This window comes from Xiphophorus couchianus, chromosome 4 (assembly GCF_001444195.1).
Source record: "Xiphophorus couchianus chromosome 4, X_couchianus-1.0, whole genome shotgun sequence".
Taxonomy (NCBI): Eukaryota; Metazoa; Chordata; class Actinopteri; order Cyprinodontiformes; family Poeciliidae; genus Xiphophorus; species Xiphophorus couchianus.
The window spans coordinates 32,292,585-32,314,179 of record NC_040231.1 but is presented as its reverse complement, the minus strand read 5'-3'; the positions used below and the strand labels follow the sequence as shown (position 1 = coordinate 32,314,179).

General features: G+C 37.7%; 1 protein-coding gene across 1 annotated transcript in view; it reads right to left on the bottom strand.

Annotated features, from left to right (window-relative positions):
- Nucleotides 1–21,595, bottom strand: part of tshz3b (teashirt zinc finger homeobox 3b) — a 47,520-nt gene that overhangs the window by 5,881 nt on the left and 20,044 nt on the right. The window lies entirely within an intron of this gene.

The window sequence follows — 21,595 nt, the reverse complement described above, 5'->3', positions numbered from 1 at the left end:
ACAGTTTAGCTTCAGGGAGAGGGCTTGAAGCTTTCAATTTATATTCAAATCCCTCTAGTTTAAGAATATTACAATGGAAATCACACAGAAAAAAATATGTATCAAGACAAATCACAGTCTCACATGTTGGTAAATCTCTGGATGTTCACTTTTGTTGTTAGGGCTATAAAAGTCATAAACAGCATCAGATGAGAAATGATTTATGCTCATGCAATAAGCAAACAAACATAGTAACATGCATACCTAAAACTCTGTATGTTTTAGCACTTTGAAGAAGTGTTTCTTCTTCTTCTTAGCAAAAGGATGGGCATGTGGACCCAGTGGGTTTGTGACCACCACTGGGTCCTGTTACGGGTCATCATTTATCTAACCATATATGTAAACATGGAGGAGTGATTTCACAATGTTGTCTGTGGGTGTTAAATGTGTATGAACCAGAGTTTGTGCATGTTTCTGATTCTGAACAGAGGTGCAAAACCAGAACTCCGAGGATAACTTCAGAGCGCCAAGCGTCTCTATCTGTTGATGCAGTTTATCCACATTTACCTGTATGCATGGGCTTAGTGGGGAAAAACCTGCCTATATTTATTAATATTACTGTCAATTATAGCTAGAGCCAATTGCATGCCATTGTGGCAGACCAGAGATGCTTAGGTTATGCAGACTGAATGGGTCAAAAAAATCCATATGCTGAAAGCAGATAGAAATGTTCATGCAGGAAAATGGTGATAAAAAGACCAATCTAAAAATTATAATTCATACTCTGCTAATCTCGTCTCACATTTCTAAATTAATCAATTTAAAATGTACACATCATTCCACTATTTTACAATCTGCAGCATTACATTGGTTTTGAAATGCTGCTCTGATGAGTCCTCCAGTGAGATATGCTTAAAGTTTTGATAAAAGTGGGCAATTAAATAATAAAAATAGTACTCATGGAATATTTTTTAATCACTTCTTTGCATCTGTCATGTCTGTGGTGAAAAGACTGAAGAATAGGTGCATATTGCTTCCATATGCTACACTTGATGGACATGTTCTGCATTTACAAGCATTTCAATCATTCTGCTGTTATCGCAGCCTGGAAATAAAATAGTGGGAGATATACAATAATATAAAATTATTTTTTAAAAAACAACAGATATAGATTTTTCTTCTGCTAACGTTAAATGAACATTGCACATTATGGTTCTTCCACTCAGGATTTTCAAATGGTTCCAGTCTGATTCCAGATGTGTGAACACACAGTGCAGTGCTGCACTTCAGGTTGTGTGAGGTTGAACATGAGCTGATGCTGCATGAGCAACAAAACAGAGACGTGCCTTTGTCATTGTCAGGTCCTCCGTTGCCAACGGCGATAATACAACAGCGCCGTGAGATAAACAAATGCATACACAGACAGATATCCCAGAGTCCCTTACATGTCTCTCACACACACACCCACCCTGCGCGCCCGCACACGCACACACACACACACACACACACACACAAGTTGTACAATATGTGTTGTACTGTAGCAACTTTTTGCCTCCAGGCAAGCATTCGGTTTCTCTGTTGAACATGCAATCTGTTCCAGCATTCAGTCTCACAATGAGGATCCATCTGAGAGGCGTTAAACACGCCACTATGAACAGCTTCTAAAAAATTGTTGGGTCACATGACACATGATCGGCTGGATGCATTTATGTAAATTTTCTTTTATGGCATTGAAATACAGCTTACTCAAAACAGCAATGATCCATTTCTGCTGGATTTTCAACACTGGTGGAGACAATACACAGATTACCGTGTTTTCATGCTTCACCCTGTTCTCTCTTTCTCTCTCCATCTCTCCCTCTTTCTCTCTCTCTCTCTCTCTTTCTCCTTCTGTCTCAGAGACACATCCGCTGCCTGCACATACGTGCAGCGGAGGAGACCCTCATGTACACGCCATCTGTTCTGCATCAGCCAAAACGACAGCTGTTTAAGAGAATAACGCTGTGACTGAGGAAACAGTGGAACACAGTGGCTCGGCGCTCCAGCTGAGGACAAACATCACTGCGGAATCACCTTTAACGCTCACAGCGCAGCTCCAACGAGCAACGCTTGTGTGAAGAGAACAAAGCATGGGTTTATTTATGTTTGTGCAGCCATCTGCGTTCTTGCAAGTGTGTGATATTTAAAAGAAAGAAACAAGGAGGAAGACAAAAGTATGATAAACTTTGGCCTAGACGTAAAATTGTTTGTTAAGATAGATAAGCACGGATTACAAGTTATGTATTAAAATTCATAGTACAGTGGTGGCATTTGACTTATTCCTTCTGAAGCACTCTGGAATATTTTGTTATTTTATTAAGTATATAATTTTAATCCGCTGTGAAGGTAGAATATGTTTCAGTTAGAAGACTGATGGTTCCATTCCCAGTCGTCCACAGTTTAAATGTTGAAGGTGTTTGCAGATTCATGACGCTCACACTTTTTCCCTTATTTTTGAGTCCCTCTGTATCAAGCACTCAGCCCCACATTGCAACGTGTTATTTTAGTTTTATTAGTTTTACAGAGATAATGCAGGGTAACAGAACATAAACAAACTACTACATGACTTGCCTATAAGCACACATTTATGGAAATACAGAAGAAGTTTAAGTTTTGTTGTTGTTTTGATTTTGAGAGATAAAAATATACAATTCAGGTAAAATCTATTAGAAATAGTGACAGGTCTGACTTGAAATTTCCCATTGAGTTTACTTCAGTCTGTAATTAATCACAGTTTTTCGAAAAGGATATCATGACAAAATAAGGAACATTTTCAATTCAAAAAACCTTTTTGTTGCTAAAAGATAGAATAAGTAGGCATATTAAAAATATATTTATTGGTTCTAATCTGTTATTCTGGTTCAAAGTGTTATTCAAGACATACAGCTTTTTAGTGTTTCAGGAACTCCTGATCATTCATGGAACTTCTTCAGATATTTGAACTATAGACGCCGACGTTAGCATTGGGGACCTCTCTGCTGCGGCTACATATTTACCATTGAAATGCTACTTTAGCCTTGAATAGCTTCCCTGATAGGCTAACTCCTTTCAACACAACTTGAAAATATCAATAGTCTTTTCCAGCGTCCAATCAGATCGGTTTTTGAAGTAATAATTAACCTCCAATGGGCCAAGTAAAGTGGCTTTATCATCAATCACTGTGGTTTACAGATGTTGCTAGTGCGTCAGATTTAGAAGTGTACCGGAAACATATGAATGCAAAGGTTCCTATCTGGACATTTGCATTTAAAAAGAGAGAGAGAGGGAGAGATTATAGTGTTAAAAATTTTAATGTGTTAATATCTATGTGATTAATTAATCAAAATTAATGTGTTAAAATCCCAGCCCTATTTAAGAGAATTGGAAATTAAGTCTTATATCTGATAAGCGCTATGCAAATGAAGCTTGTGTAAACTTTAGTGTTTAATGTAAAAATAATTACAAAAACTTGTTTGAAAAAAACTGTTTGTATATTTGAAATAATGTTTCCTTTCCATATGAAAATAAATCAGATGTTCAACTATAACTAACTGAATTTACTGCAGGAGTATTTTTCAAGGCATGTGAGGATTTTGGGTCTTAGTGAACATCTCTGAACTGTTGCAATAATCTCTGTAATGACAGATAAAGGCCATGAAGGCCAGGCTTCAGCAATTAGTCATTTATGTAATTTGAAAAAGGACAAAATAAATTTATAGGAATTTTGTTTCCTTCACCTGTGCTTGTTTTTCTAGTGTTACGCCTTTTTATTATTCAGTTAGAAATCCAGTTTATAAAACATTTTAATTTCAAAACCAAAACAGAAACCAGGTTTGCAAATCAGCCGATGACTGGAAGTGAAGGCCCAACTGTATGCTGTTTCTGACCAAATGATCTGAGCAGCTTTAATAATTTCAATCATTTAATGTAATATCAAAGCAGTTAATCTTTTTTTTTTTTTTTTTTTACAAATCTCTGACATTTAACTAAGCATGCACTGATCACTCAGTCATAGATCAGTATCAGCCATCTTCAGCAGATACTGGCAGATAAAACTATGAAAACAATAGATGTATTTTCCCCTGTTCTTCTGTTCCTTGTTCAGTCATTCACACATTAACAAACTATTCACTAACTACAGATGATCATGAGTACATGCTGTTGACTGGTGTGTTTATGTCCAAGACAGATGCTTCAATAATGCTCTGTTGCTGCAGTTTTGTCAAAATTGAAATACATAACAATGATTTAAAAATATTGTAACGTGTGAAAAATTCTTCATTAATAACAATTATTTCAGATTTCCCTATCTTTCATCCATCTGACTGTTTTTCCAGGATTCCTATCCATGACAAATTTCTGAGACAGAATACATAGACAGACTAAAAGCACCTTTTGTAAATAACAAACCTTAGGCAAGTATTGTTACTAAGTTCACATTTTTGTATTAATGTTTTTTAATACTCTCAGAGCTCTCAGACACCTGAGCTCTCAGGAGCTGCATGTGGTTCTATAGATCCTCCACTGTGGCTGGTTAGAATTAGGTATTGTTTTAAACTACGAAGATAATTATAAAATGTTATTTTATCAGTTCTTCATATGTATATTCATGCAACATTCTGCAAAGAATGACATCAAAGTGTAAAGAACATTCTTTTTCATTAAGTATTTTTCATTAAAAAGTTTGCAAACTAACTGTGACACTATTTTCTTGAAACACTGACTGTCCCATTAGATTTAATATATAGTATAAAGCTTGAATGTAGAACTAAAGTTGTTCTTTAGTTTAAATACAGTGATGTAATGTTTTCCTGGTGTTTGCTGAATATTTTTATTTTTATTTTAAACTTTGTAGCAGGTGGATGATGTCTTTAAAATCCCTTGTCCTGGAGCAAAACTCAATACATTATAATAATTTAAAACAATTAAAGGAATACTAAGATAATATATTATGACAATTAGGTATTCAAATAAATAATTATAAAATTATTGATAAATTGTATTAAAAATATTTTTATATATTTTCCAACTCCATTGAAATTTGTCCCAAAGTTTTGTCAACACCGTCAGACATAAAAAGAATGTAAAAAAATCAGGCATTATTGAGGGACATCAAAACTTCTGAGGACCTCTTCCTTTCTCTTCCTTTGCTAAGAGGGCAAAGCAGCTCTGATTAGCTTATGTTATTATTTAGTTTTTTCTTCTGTTTTATTCCTAAGTTGTTGTCACAACCCTGATGTGTCAACACCATAACTGACAAGTTACAAAACTTTGATGAAATTTTGTGAACTAAATCCTCATTTTTAGTAAACTGTAAAGATTTCATGGACCTGATGAGCTACAATATGGCCTCCTTCAGAATAACCATCCATCCATTTTCTAACACCCTTGTCCCTAGTAGGGTCAGGAGGGTTGCCGGTGCCGATCTCCAGCTAACGCTCCGGGCAAGAGGCGGGGTCACCCTGGACAGGTCGCCAGTCTGTTGCAGTGCAACACAGAGACAGACAGGACAAACAACCATGCACACACCTAGGGAGAATTTAGATAAACCAATTAACCTAACTGTCATGTTTCTGGACTGTGGGAGGAAGCCAGAGTACCTGGAGAGAACCCACGCATGCACAGGGAGAACATACAAACTCCGAGCAGAAATACTTCGGGTTGGAAATCGAACTCAGGACCTTCTTGCTGCAAGGCAACAGTGCTACCAACTGCACCACTGTGCAGCCCCCCTTCAGAATAACATCATATAAATTGAGATGGTTTGGCATTTTGTCAACTTTGTCAGTTTTGAACTGACAATCTGACTCTCTCAGTGACCGTGTTGACAAATCTCACTTATTTAAGTGCAGTTAATTCATTTTAATGTATTTTACATAAATGGCATTACTTCACATGTATCAAGTATTTCAATCTGGAGAGACTCACACAGAGAAAAAATAGCAGTTAAAAAGATTTAATGGTACAATTTCTTTGGCGCTCGGACCCGGCAGAAGACCGTGAGCCGAGGATCGCCGTGAGCAGGCGGTGTGCTCGGCGAGCTCGGGATAGTCTTCCCCCCCGGGACCGAAACTGGTGGTGGAGCGGAGCTTGGAGAGGAAGAGCACAAGGGATCCTGGAGGACGACCCTCATGGCGAAGGTGGAGAAGGGGAGGAGGTGGGTCGAAGCACGGCTGACGAGCAGGAAGACCCCAGGGTAGCTTGGACTTTTGAAGGTGTCTTTGGACGACGATTGGCTGGAGCGGCGTGAAGCTCCGGTCCGGATTGGCTGCGGTCGGGCGTAGTGATTAGATGATGTGGTGAAGCTGGTCGAGTCTCCCAGTTTGAATTTTCGCCAAGGCTCCATTTCTTTTGACTCACTAGTTTGTCACCACCTTCAGCTCTGTGTCAACTCCGTCAGATGGACTTTTGTTGTTTTTTGTTTTAAATATTTCTTTCGTTTCTTGAGAAGCATTTGTCTGTAAAAATTAGTAAAAATATAACTAATAGGGTCATTAAAAATAATTTAATATTTATTTTTGTCAGATGGTGATGACAAAGTTCTAGGTCAGGTCCATTAAAAATGTAATTTTCAAAAAAATGTCGCAACTGAGAACCTGCACCTTGTCATCTTTACATTTCCAAAACATTATTTGTCATATTTGAATACATAAGCTTGAAGAGTAATAAAAAAAAATTGGGGGGGAAATTTAAACCCATTTTGTCCCACTTCTCAAGAATCACTGCTAAACATATCTCTAATAGTGCGTCTCATAAAAATAAGAGTTTGAATTTGTGACTCAAATAAATTTTTGGTCTGAAGGCAAAAGTGGTTCTTATGGTTTTAAAGGTTGCTGACCAAATGCTGGCCTAATATAATACTCGTATCTTAAATATCGGGTTTTCATCAGCTGCAAGCAGAAAATAACCACAACTAACAGATTTAAAGCTTTGAAAAAATAAACCTGTATGGAATTAAATAAGGCAACATCCACACTGAACCGTTTCATAAAAAATGTTTCCGATCACACAGCAGACATGTACGCAAAATTTTCACTCTGAAACTCATAAGTGGTTTCCATGTGGACACAGGGCACAGATGTTTAAAAACCTTCACATTTCAAATGAAAAATTAAAATAAAATGAATAAATAAATAATATTTCTCTGTGGACAGATCCATAGATAGCAAGTTCACCCATCTTTACGAGTGTGAGAGCCAAAACTAAGCCAGTCACAACAAGCAATTAATCGCATGATAAATTAAAGTTAGCTCCATAATTTACATTCTGAAGATTCATGTTTTTTGAAGCGCGATTTTGTTTGTAGTTTCGGTTGTAAGTGGATTTTACTTCCGTTTTTATTTACTGCTTTTGGTTGTCCTGTTTTATTTTGGACATTTCAAATATATTTCAGTTCTACTCTTGTGTGTTCTTTAGAAGATGAAAGTATATTGGGCTTTGAGAAGCCAAACTTGCACTATTCTGCAGTTATCATTACATTATTTGAAAATGGCCTCAAAACAACATTTTCTTTTAGCACAATAATGACTGTGAGTTTATCATCCAGCAAAATATGTTATTATGTCGAGCCTGGCCAAAACAGTTCTGATGCTCCACACTGGAAAATGCAACACGGATAAAGCTGCTCGTTTGTCACAAAGTAGTGAAGTGTTCGTTCAGAGATTTAAACCGAGAGAAGAAATCACAGGTGTGGATACATGTGAACACTGAAGGAGAAAGACTTGCAGAAATGATCCCCTGAAGGCCTCTGGCTTTGGCCCAGAATGAAAGGTTCACAACACCACGACCCAAAATCCTGAGCTAAACATGGAGAGGCACGCTGCACACAAGCAGCAGGAGAGCGAGCCGAACACACCAGGTATGCAGGTGCTCTTTTAATTAGTGCAAAGAGAGATGGAGTGAATTCTTGATGAACAGTCAGCAGGAGAGAGGATGAAGGTTGGAGCTCAAACTCAGGAGAATCAGGCTCAGCAGAGCAAAAGAGAAAGTTAAAAAAAGCAAACTCCTTTCAAGCTTCAAGGATTTTAGTTAGTTGTACTAAAGCTACAAAGTTGACATCTCTGCTAATTCTATAACACAGAATCCAACCTGGAACAGTTATGAGTTCCACTGATATCAAAAACCTTTGTAATTATGATGAAGCTGAGTATCTTTGTGTTCCTGTCTGCCCATAAAGGGAGGAAATCTTTTAGCATTCTGCAGATGTTATGATGTTAGGAAACCGTTTATCATGCTTATATAACCACTTAACAGCCCTATCAGACACACAGACACGTCAGCGCTGCCTGTTTACACTTCAGCTTAGATCGAGCTGTTTCTCTCAGAGAGTGTGTGTTCCACAGAAGGAGAAAAACCAGAGGTGAAGAAACATCACTCCTTTTTTGTGAAACAAAACCCACAACATTCCAGTCACCCCGAGACGAATTTTCTCACACCTTTCCCAGTGAATTTCTGTGTTCTACGCTTCAAGTTGTCCAACCCGCTGAGATCTTCTAATCTTCACCCTCGCTTCCCCCCCAGCCCTTTCTAATCACCAGTGCAACCCACGTTAATAAAGTTAATTGAATCTGAGATCAATAATGCTTAATTATGGTGATTTGACATGCGCAGACATATTAGTCGGGGGACTTAATGGGTGTGTGTGTGTGTGTGTGGGTGTGTGTGTGTGTGTGTGTGTGTGTGTGTGTGGCTTGGTGCAGCGGGAGCCTCAGGACTGATGAGGTGTACTGCAGGTTGTGAGAGGTGTTGCATCGACCCCGATGGCTGACGAATTGAATCGCTTCTTTAAACATGACTTTCTAAACTTGCAACGCAGTTTTAGCATCACTGTAGTCGAGCACAGTAAATCCTCGTCCACTGCTGGGTCGTGTTGCTGTAAGATTTAGGATTTGCTGTGTTTATTTTTCAAAGACGCACCAATCAGTCAGCTGAACAGGGTCAGTCATGTTTCCCTTTAATCAGCTCCCATCAGTATAAGCAGGTCAAAACAACCAAAATGTGGAATGAAACATGTTCAATAACCTCATCAAGACCATAAACTCCCATCTTTTATGGTCCATAAACGCACCAGCCAACAGTAGGTACACTGTCAAACATCTCAGCCACATTTAGTTGTGTCTACTAACTTCTATTCTTCAAGTCAAATACATTTTGCCTGCTTTAGATTTAAATGTGTGAGCTGATAAAATAAACTTACAGTGGTAAGCTGTTAAGTTTTTATTCATTTTGTTACAACTCCAAGAGTTAGGCAAACAAGGATTTTTAAAGGGGAAGTATTATGTATTTTCTAGGCACACAATGCATTCAGGTATAAAAAAATACTCTATATACTGTATCAAACATGACTTAAAAGAAATTTGAGTTTGATTAGTAACTCCGATTCTAACCATTTCAATCAATATTTGTGTAATGATCTTTTTTTATTTCTTACAGATAAAGGATCAATGACGACAACCTACTCATTTACTCATTTGTAAATGAGTAGGTTCAGTGGACATAAAAAATTTAAATTTTTTTATAAAAAAAAAACCTAGACACAAAAAAACCTATAATTTCCTTGAAATTGACTTTGGTAAATTTTTTTATATTACACTTTTTTTTTTTTCAATGGGTGATCTTTATAATTGAATTTGAGACACATACTGTTCTGGGTCAAACTGACCCACTGATTAAAATCAAGATAAATGAGTCATGCAGAGAGTATTTATGTTTCCCTCCATTTCTGCTGAGTTTCCACTCAGAGTGGGTGGAGTTTGTCCACGTGAACAGAAAAGATTCCCGTCAAAAGTTGTATGAACACCTGCTTTCTCGCAGTTTCCTAGTGAAATAAAGAGAATAGTGAGAAAGTGGGCTTGTGTGTCTGTGGTGTGTTGTGTTTGTGTGTGTTGGTGAAATATGGTTCATATCTGCAAGGAAACATTGGACATTTTTAAAAATCTTTTTCTGCACTTCAACTTGACTGCCGGGTCAAATTGACCCGAACAGTATCTATGTAAAACGTAGACCTAGGGGTTGGTACAAATGTGTAAAATGAATAAATTTTCAATTTCTATGTAGAGTGCGCCTATTAAGGCAAATAGAAAAAGTCCCATGCAAAAAAATACTTCCAACTATATTTTTAAAAAATGTTAAACTTTAAAACGGGTCAATTTGACCCGCAACATAACAGGAGGTTTAATTCAAGTGTTAGGTCTAAATTTGGTCTTTATCTCACATAGTGAGGGGAAAAAATTGCATGTTTTTATTCAGCGTATGTAAACCTCTGGCTGTCAGTATGCAAACAAAAATAAAACTGAATATTAAAATGTCATTTAAACTTCTATCTTACAAAGAGAAGTACTCTTATTTCTTCCATAACAGAAATAAAAAAACTTCTCAGGTGCAAGTGTTGCTATAAACCTGTAGCTTTGCTCCGGATTTGTCTCTGCGGTTTATTGTGGATGTTCTGTTTCTAAGGTGGTAAATAGTAGCCATGCTAGCAGCATGTGCAGCAGCTCAGACGCAGAATGGCAGCAGAAAGCGCGTCTGTCTCTGGTTCTGATTATTCAGAAACACAGATGTAGCTTGTTGCCCACAAATGTATGTGTATGTGAGAGGGTTCAGGGGGGGAGGGGGCACATGTTAGCCTGGCTAATCATCTCCCCATGCCACTCAGCTGGGGGTTCCTGACAACATATTCACATGCTGTCCCTACATTGCCTACACAAGAGTGCATGTCTGGGTTAGAGAGCTCCTGACATACTGGTGTGTGTGTGTGTGTGTGTGTGTGTGCCTGTGTGTTCATACAAGAGCAGCGTTTATTTTTAGTACAGTTGCTATTTTGTAAAAATGCCACATGCAGAGTAAGAAGCATGCTGCTCTATATAAGAATGCTAGAGTGCAACACTAGCATGCTGCCTCTTTAATGGATCTGTAGTTTTTAATTCTGTCATTTTTACACCCAGTAGTAATGAGCCTGTGTGAGTTTATTTGGGACTAAGAGAGAGAGAAAGAAAAGAATATAAGTTATAGTTTAGCAAATAAAAAAGAAAATATATACATTTTTACTCACACAAACACAGAAAGGTCATTAAACAATTTTATTGAAGCAATACGGCCATATCTTTTATATTTATTTACTTAATCACTAATGTGATTTATTACAGTTCAAACTTAAAGTGAAATATTTCAGTGAGATTTGAGTAATTGTACAGCTCATTTGATAAATTAGATCTAAATGTTTTTCTGCAGACCTGTCACTCTGACTCTGGTTCTGCTGGAGGTTTCTTCCTGTTAAAGGGAAGTCATTTGTTTTGTTTTTTTTAATAAACTCTACAGATGTTTGTTCCATAAATGTTTCAGGGACAATGGCCAATACACATTCACGAAGTGCTGTACATGCTACAGAACGTAGCAATTGAAAAAAATGTCTTCTTTTTTTTACATTTTTTGTTGACTTTTCACAGACACCCGTAAACAGGCTTTCTAGATCTGCTAACGTAGGTGGCAGAATATGAGACAATGGAACAGTGAATGTGTTGGTTTTCTGTCTCAGTTTCCCTGTGAGATAAAATGACGCCCAGCCTTTGTTATCACTAGCGGCTGCATCAGAAGAGGAGGCCGAGGTAAGTAGAGCTTTGAGAAGGCAGCAGCCGCAGCAGCGGATCTTCTGCTTTACTTTGACAGCGTGGGAAATGTTAAACATGGACTACGATTTTGACTATTTGTCAATATCATATTTTTTCCACTGATACATATGTGGTGCGTTGACATAAGCAGGTTATATCAGTGAAGCATGTTATTTTTCAAAACCAATTACATACACGCAGAATATCAATGATGTGTTGAAGACATTTCCAGTTCCAAAGGTGCCTGAACGCATCAGCTGGGACAGTGTTTCCAGCTTTTGTAGTGAGTCATGTTTCCACGCCCCCTGCCCCCATGCCAAAACAGGATCAAAAGTTTGAAACTGCGAAGACAAAAAAAATAAAGAAAAAAAATCTTAAACTGAGGGGGAAAAAACTTGAATTTGAAAAGTAATTTTTGAAAATTTCTTCAGTTTATTTTTTTTCAGTTTCAAGACATTTTTTCTTCAGTTTCAAATCTGTATTTTCAGTTTCATTTTTTACTTTCTTTTGAACAAACTTTACGGCCTCAATATAGCTCCATACACGGTACATTCTTGCTGCCGGACAAGAACAACTGGACCAGCAGTTCAGAGAATGTTACACAAATAGACATATTTTCAGGCACAGCTAGAGAACGGTCAGCTAGAAACAAGGTCAATATTTTTCACAAACCATCTGAGATTGGAACAACTTCATTCACTTCTTTTGAGATCACAATCAGTCTGTTAGTATGTGAGCACATAGACGGTATGTTGCCTAAGATACATAAATATTATTAGGGAGTGAATGATAGTAAATTACCCTCTGGATCTTCTTTGTTATTCAGACAGCTCGCTCTCAAAGCAGTGTCTGTCTGAAAGGGTTTGGGGCAACCTGGGGTCACGAGCATTTGTCACTGGAGACAGACAGACGGACGGCTGGATTTGAGTATGTGGCTGTGTTTGTACTTTGGCAAGACGAAATGGACAGTAGTGATGTGCAGAGTTAGCCAAGCAGGGCAGAGGAGCATTTATCATTTCCATCATCTCTCATTTGGTTATTTTAAAGCCCTGCTCTGGCGCTTTTCTGCCTGGTTCTCTTTAATTCATTCTCCCACTGCCTTTACCATCTCAGGTCTGCTTCAAACACACACACATGCATTTATTTGACCACGCAGTCTTTCTATTCATTAATTTCTTGATCTTTCTCACATTTCCTCCTCAGTCTCATTGACAGTAAGCATGATTGGCCAAAAGAGAAAGGAAGAACACATAACAATTTGCACTTTATTCTTTCAGACATGTAAAAAAAAAAAATGCTATAAAGTAAGAAAAAAAAAGCTGAAAGGAAATTTCTGTTTTTCTGCTACACGTATCCATGTGTGCACCTTTTTGAAAGCACACACACTCTTTGCAGAGCAGTCTGGTTAGTTGCTGGGTATCTATTGCCTGCCAGTCTGCTCTGATCTCTTTGGACAGCTCTGATCAAAAGATGTCATCCAACCCAGCAGACCGGGCTCACTGGGAAAGTCAGGAATGGTGGGAGTGTCTGCGTACGTGTGAGCATGCGTGCGCGTCTGGGAGTAAATCGTACAGTGGTCTGGGTGTAAATAAAATGACAGGATCAGTTTAAGGTCCTGTCAAGTAGGCAGCAGGCGATTATGATAACGCCCGGTCTGTTCCAACACAAACGGACACCCTTAAATTTACCGGCCGGAGGATAATATACATGATATAGCTCTTTTTCCCCGTGTTTTTCCTGCCGCCTGCCTCTGCGCTTCGTCTGTCATTGCTTTATTTTGCTCCACATATCCTTGTGCAACATGACCTTTATTTTTTTCCTTTTTTTTCTGAGAGTAAACAGAGTACTACTGGCTTCAGATAGAGCTGCGGAAAACTAAAGCTAATTTAGGTTATTCACATCAGATTAATGTAAAGTGCTAAATTATACCTAATGTTTCAGGAACCCCTGATCATTCATGAAGCTTCTTTCAAAAACTCCTCCTTTAGGAATGTGGACATTGATATTAGCATTGGTGACATCTGTGCTGCCGCAACATGATTAGCATTGAGATGCTATATTAGGCTAGAATCAATCAATCGAGTTTGTCCTTGTCCCGAGGGCAGTTAAGAGTTTTTTACATAATAAAAACACAAAAATACAAAGTCATAAAACTCAACATACAGTCAACAACTGAGAAAATAAGCAATAATTATTATATTTTGATGAGTCTGCTCTGCATCAACAGAACCAGAAGACCTGAGAGGTTCTGGAAGGTTGATACAATAACAGCAGATCTTTAATGTGTTGTGGTGCTAAACCGTTCAGACATTAATAAACTAACAACAGTATTTTATGTCTTAAGTAAGTCTATTCTCTACGCTGACAGACTAGCTCCTTTTAGGACAACTTGAACACAACAATGGTCATTTCCAGAGTCTCATTAGATTGTTTTTCTTTTTTAAGAAAAAAATAACCTCCAGTATGCCAAGAGAAGTGGCTTCGTCATCTATCTCTGTTGTTTGAAGGTGTGCCAGGTTTTCAGGCGTACCAGAAACGCGTAATGGCCGGAACCAGTGTATGTAAAACAACGAAAAATTCCACAAAGCTTTTTAACGCATTAAAATCTATGTTGTTATTTAATCAGAAGTATTGCATTAAAGTCCCAGCACTGACTAAAAGAAAACCATCTGCACCGACAAAGAAAAAGGAAACAAAATTAACCCGATCTAAAAGCTTGTTTGTTTTAAGAAGAGCAAAAGAGAAATTTGTAAAACAGAACAGGCCGGGCTATAAAAAGGTGTAAAATGTGAGTGCTTTTGGAGGAAAGAAAAACGGCTCCCAATAAAGTGGGAAAACAGGGCTGCTCTGAGGCAATTTAGACTGCAAAACACAAACCATTAAGTTTGTGCATTATCTTTTAATTTAATCTTGAATGATTTATAATCCATCACACAAGGCTTCAACCATATCCAATTATTCTCTGCTGCTTGATTGACAACAAAGGTGATTTATTAATCTAATAAAAACTGATGTGCTCTCCACTTGCTCTGAAAATAACCAGCCGGATGGAGAGCTTTAAAACACACTCATGCGCGAACGCACCTACACACTGCCTTTCTAAGAGCTATGAAATCAATACGTTGTGTATTTATTTTGAAGTGTATCGTTTTGTGCGCAAGGTTAAAGTATGTGTTTAAACCCTTTGAGAAAATCACTTAAGAATCTCTTTGCTTAAAAGAGGAATCAGTCTCCGTCCAGCCTGCGTGCCGTGCCAGAGATCGGAAATCAAAATGTCGGGCACGGTGACGAGTGATTTTTATATATTTTTTTCCCCCTATGCAAGGCCGAATGACTATATTAGGCTTTAATTCCTCCATCTATGGTGTATATGTCATCTTAGTCTCAGCTTTATCGGCTAATGTTACTTTCAATCTGGGGTATTAATGGAAAAACAGAGAGCCGATACCCTGCAGTGGTGGCGACCATTTGTTGATGAGCAGCAGGATGGGACTTCGGGGGTTAACGGTCTACAGTTCATATGCATATAAATGTAGGAGAATGTCATTAAGAATTATTAGCATGTTTACAGCACCAAGCCATGTATGAGCCTCATTTAATGAGGCTTATAGTTACAGGCGCACATTTTTTTTTTCTTTCTGGCTTTGATGTGCAAACACACACACACACACTAAAGAACCTGTTTTTGTTGGGTTTCAGTTAAAAAAATGTGTTGCCATCATTTAAGCTGTCACACAGTTATGAGCTTTGTAAAGTTGACTGGACACTTACACCTGTAACAGTAAACATGTTTAAGGACTGAAGATGATTAACGTTACAAAGATTTTAAATTTTAAATTAATGGACAGATGGACGGATGGACCATCCATCCATCCATCCATGGATGGATGGATGGATGGATGGATGGACGGATGGATGGATGGATGGATGGACGGACGGACATTAAAGTATTAAATGACCTTGAAGCGGAGAACCACCAAGTGGTTAGATAATTGTAAATTGAATTATTCATACGGTATGTGATCATGTTCAATCTTATTTTCAAGGCTCTAGCATCCAGAGGTGAGTAAAGTGGAAAGTGTAGTCTTAAGTGCTGTACTATTTAATTAATAATTTTACTTTTGGGTCATTAAATACGTTTTAAGCAAACTTTTGAAATGTCTCAAAAACAAATGAATAAATAAAATGCAGATTAGGTGAATTTTGAGAACATTTTCAAAATATTGCAAAAAAAAAAAAAAAAAAGCAGATTAGGCGTGTTTCCATCTGCTGGTTTGCAGCAAAATAACCAGGCTACATAAAGCATGATTTTGTCAGATGATGACGTTATGACTTTAATAAACAAGATATAGAGGTGGCATACTAGCACGGACCACACTTCTCAGAGTAATGGAGAAAATTCTAAGTCCAAACCTTCAGCAAGGAAATGAGGATTTTGTCAGAGTTTTGTGCCCATGGTAAGGCACAGACCCAGCAGTGGAGCCCAGCCTGCAGTGTCTCTCACCAGCCACTCTTGGCTATCCTTCTCCCCTCTTGAAGGGTTGGACTTTAAGAGTTTCATGTGTCTTGATCGGTGTTACCACTCATCAACCAGCAGAGGATGGAATAAAATGTTATAATAATATGCTTCTTAAAGACGATCAACGATACAACAACAAACACAATACATCACATTACATCGAACTAGACATTCCTGTTTTCTTTTGATGCTTCGCTAATTGATAAACCACTTTGTAACTACGCGTTACCATGTCATCAGCTCCTGTTTTTGTTGTTTTCCAATAAACAAACCACTATGTACCCATGTACTTAAACATTGTAAACAGTTCCTTTGTCTTGGTAGTAAGGTATTTTAACTAATTTTCTGAACAAGTTGTGTACAAAATGACCAAAGCTGCTAAAGTACAAAGTAACTCTCCGCTGCTTCAGGTGTATACACAGACACAAACCATTTCCTTGTGTAATAGCTTGAATGATGTGACAAAGAATAGGAGTAAACCTGGGTTTCAGTGTATGGATAACTCCAGGGAATCTCACTATAATTTATGTTACAAGGTGCAATTAAAATGAAGCTATTGAGTAACAACGTTTCTGTGTAGTTTTACCATGTGGCTAGTGTCAAGGTACCGTTCAGTATAGCAGCAGACATGATAGATTTCTGGTCCTTGTGAGGCACCAGAACCTTTCATCTTAGCCACAGGGTGCCATGTGTGTTTTAGTATGGTGGGTATTCAGTTTCAAAGAGCTGACTATTGGTGTCTTAGACTAGCAGCGGGATAAACATATAAAAGCAGTAATGACTTAAGTCATTAAGGAGTGTGCCAATTTTAATCAGCTAATTAAGCCAAAAGATCATGTTAAAATATGAAAAAAAAAACTAGTTTATGTTAAGCAAATATTGTCAGAAGTACATCAGTAAAGTGTGGGAATGGGTGTGTTTCTTCACCAGTATGTCTCAAAATCTACCAACTCATGCAGAACCTAAAATTAACCAGGCAATTCATGCTCTGATTCATTCCGGGAAGATTTTCCATGTGAAAACCCGAAAGTTTTATTCACCATCAAAACCGACAGTATCTGGTGTTTTAGACACACCACTGGGAGCCGCAGCAGCTGTGTGAAAGACGTCACGTGACAGCAATACACACATATGCACGAACACACCAGAACCCCGACCAAATGGAAAACAGACAGGTCTGGCATGCCTGGACACAGGCCACAATTGATTAGTGCGATTTACAACATACAGTACACCCAAACACACGCACACATGCAAACATACATAGAGCACACTTACTTTCAGAAGTCTGGTGGGGGTGTGTGTGCGTGTGCATGGGTGTGTGTGTATTGTGTTGGTGCTGGTTTCTTATATGTCTGTGGAATCCATAAACACTTTCCCTTGTCAGGATTTTGTCTAACATTGTTTCTCCTCTGACAGCAAGACACGAGCTTTCACTGTCTGGTTAACTCTGTCTCTCTCTTTCTCTCTCTCACACACCCACACATACGCACGCATACACCAAAGTACAACTGCCAAGCAATTTTACAAGAATAAATAAATAACAAATTACGACATTATTTATTTTGTGGTAGGAAAACATATTAAACTGACGAAATTGTGTTTCATATAAATATATTTATACCCAACTTAAAAGTTTGAAGGTGTGAAGATTTGACAGAGCGACAGCTGGAAGTATTTTCAATTTTATGCTTTGTGCACTACCAAACAAAACTATCTCAGGAAAAATGCTCATTAATTTTAATATACTAATATTTACATCCACAATGATGTTACAAGGCCTTAAAGCCTTGAGATGCTCCATCATTTCAAGGAAATGGGAACATAATTTTTCATTTTTGTTCATTTTTGCTATTCCAGAATGACGCAGCCTGGCCATCCATCAACCCTAGCAGCATAAAAGTCATGATTGTGATACATAAGATTGTCACAATATGAATGGAAATAAAACAGCTTCACATAGTCATGGTATTTAGCACAAAACCTAAAACTATAATGTCTAAGATAATGTAACTGTTATTAGTTTAAACTCACTACTACAATTAAATATCACTACAAATTACCAGAAATTCTCCCAACTGCTAAGCCACTATAAAAAACTAGCTATAGCATTCAATCATGCTTATTTTGATACGCAAGTAAAATAAATACCTGCTTATATACACAGACAGGACAACAAGCTTGTATTTACGGTATTTGGGTTGATACTTATTATTAAAACTCATTGTGTTTCTGGATTTTGCACCAGTAGCTGTTATGGGTTGATAATGGTCATGTCTTCCATTGTGGCGTTTTGTATCAGCTTTAACAACCAATCATTGCAGAGGTTTTTTTTGTAATCTGCTCTGTCTGATGTAAGGATATGTGCCTATTAGTGGGGGAACTTGATTAAATTGTTTTAATATAGTTAATGCCAAGGTCTGTAATTAATTAATCATATTTAATTGAAATCTACATATGGGCAAAATGAGCAACATTTTCAGTTCAAGAACCCCTTTTGCAGGTAAACTATAAAATATATAGACATATGATCTCAACAACAAATATATTTACTGTTTTTAACTTGTTAATCAAAAGCACAACACTTTTGATTAAAAGTGCTATGATCCTCATTCAGCATTCAAGTGTTTCCCTGATCATTCATGGAACTTTGAAAAAAAATACTTCTTTAGAACTGTGGATGCTGACACTAGCTTTGAGATGCTAGGCTTGAATAGCTTTGATGACAGGCTAACTCCTTTTAGCACAATTTGAACACAACAAAAGTATTTTTGAGTGCCAGGAAGTAGAGTGGAAAGAGAAGGGAAAGACATGCAGCAAATAGCCTGAGACCAGGATTCGAACCCAGGAGAACCGTGTCTAAGTATACAACCTCTGCACAATGTGTGCGCTCTACAAACTGACCCACCCAGTGCTCCCCGAAATTTCAGAAATTTTAAGAAAACTCTTGTCACGTCAGTACTTTTTCTGGAATCTTATTAAAGGACTCTAGCGTTAAATCTAAGTAACAATTTAGTAGTTTTGAAAGTGTAACTTATATGAAAACTCAACTTGATTACGGTAATGCCAAGCGCAGACCTTGTGATGGGAGGACAGTGAAACCAAGTGAAATTAAGCCCATATGACAAGAGAATACATACTTAGCACACTATTGATTTGTCTTTTTTCTTCTTTCAATTATTGACAAAAGTTCCTGAAAGCTCAGAAAATGTAGAGTAAGGTCATATTTCATTTGGGGTTTGACCTCTGGTGACAGACATTTCAGAGAAACGAGAGAAAAGGAAACATTACTGTAAGCTGCTCTGTTTTCAGACATTCAGATGTAAGTGGAAGCTAATTCGATATAGATTTCACAGTGATCGTTGTAGCTGTGTACAGGGAGGACTTCTTAGCATTCTGGCTTATATTGGTCAATGAATCGATAGCTACATGTTGACCAATCAAGTTTGTATTGACTGGGTTATAAGTGATAATGAAAGGCTGCGGCGCATACACACTAACACACACCGGCTCCCTCTGTCTGTTCGGATGTTTTCAGGGTGATTGCAATCACATCTGTTTTTTTTTTGTTTTTTTCTACAAAGTAATAAAATTTCTCCACTCTGTGTCTGTGCATTGCATAATGGCTACAACATTAAAAAATGAATGCGCGCTTCCCTCTGCGTGTGTGTGAGTGTTGGGTGGTGGGAATCGTTCAGTGAGACTGAATATAACCCGGGGCAAAGCTCGAGGCTGAATCACTCCTGGAAGAGTGACAGAAAATGTAGAAAGCAAAATGTTAAATGCTTACTGATACTCTGTCTGCTGCATCCGTTTCCACGGCTCCAATGCCTGCTCCCTTCTCCCTCTGTCCAAACCTCCCCCCACTTCTTTCTGTGTTTCTATAGTTCTGCTGGTTCATACTTCCTCAGGAGGTATCTGTCAGGTTCCTGTGAAGCCCTCTTTCTTTTCTGCCTTTATGTCTTTATATGGAACTTTCGATCTGTGTCTTTGCTGTGAGATTTTGGGTGGGTGCTTTGCATGAAATAATTTAGCCTTCTTACTTATTAGTTCCACTTTTGTTGTTCCTGTTTGAATAAACTAAGAAAAATTATTTTCATTGAAGACCTTGTTTATGCCCAAAGCAAGATTATTCTTCTAAAAAACCAAAACAGATAATAGTTATGTATTACAAATCTAATATTACGCTCACACTGCTGAGCATCTGCCTCTCTATTCTGTGGTGTAGGAAGATATACCGCCTTGGGTAAGAGCCTCTGCTCTGCCTTCCTCAGCATCTGATTCTTCATCATACACAGTTTGAGAACCCAACTGGTGATAAATAGTCTCTTACCCAAGATGGACACAAAAAAGTTAGCTAGCTAGCTGGCAAGGATATAGTAGTTGGTAATATACCCTTGCTAGTTAGCTAGCTAACTTTTTGTCTCCATTGTGGGTAAGTGAAAATGTATCATCAGTTAGCTAAAAGTTAGCTGGCTAGCTGGCATGGATGTATTAGTTGCTAATATTGAATACCCTTGCCAGTTAGCTAGCTAACTTTTTTGTTGCCCTCAAATGGTATTACAGAATTCTTTTGGCATTAAACTGAACCTCTGATTGGCTAGTAACACTGTACTTGGTGTAATGACAAACAACCCACCAAAAAATACAACCATCCATTTTATTAATGCAGTTCTATTCAGTGGTCAGACGGTGAAAGTCTAAGTACATGTGAAGCAAATCTTCTAAGGTCTAGAATATCTGTTCACTCTAACACATCATGTTTCTAAGCTGTTTGCGCAAAAGGAGCACAAGCCAAATTCAAACTGAGAAAAGTACAGGTCAAGTTACAGATGTTCTAGTTGTAATCTATCATTCAGTACATCCAAATACCTGTATGACCCATAAGACATCTGACTCAGATGACCTCACCGTAGACTGAAACCTAAGGTTAAGATGCTAAAAGAAAAATAATAAAGAAACCTGAAATCTCTGATATCATTAATTGATTCTCATACATGAGCTAAAATAATCAATTTAAATATCAATTTAACTGTAAATATTTCCTTTTGTTCCTGACAAAAGGAATGCTCCGTAATGCTCCACTTGTGAAAGCAAATCTTCTTGGCCCTCAATTTACAACAAAAAAGTGAAAGGATGGAACATGTCTGTAGAAGTCAAAATCTGGTTAAAATGTCTTTGTGGTTTGTGAAATTAGCCAACCAACTCTGACATTTGTGCAAAATTTGGACAGGACATATGTGCTAAAAGAAAGTCAGTGTTGTCTTTCTGAGCTAAATAAAGACATGAATGAGCAAATTCAAATTACTCAGTTCATTTAGCAATTCAAACAAATCTTGTCAGTCACTTTGACAAGATTTCTATATGTTTGGAGAGAGTACTGCATATCTCCCTCCCTTCTAAATAGCACAGAAAGACATAATTCCAAAAAAAATAATGTTCCAAAATTACTCTCAAGAAATGTCTGCTATAT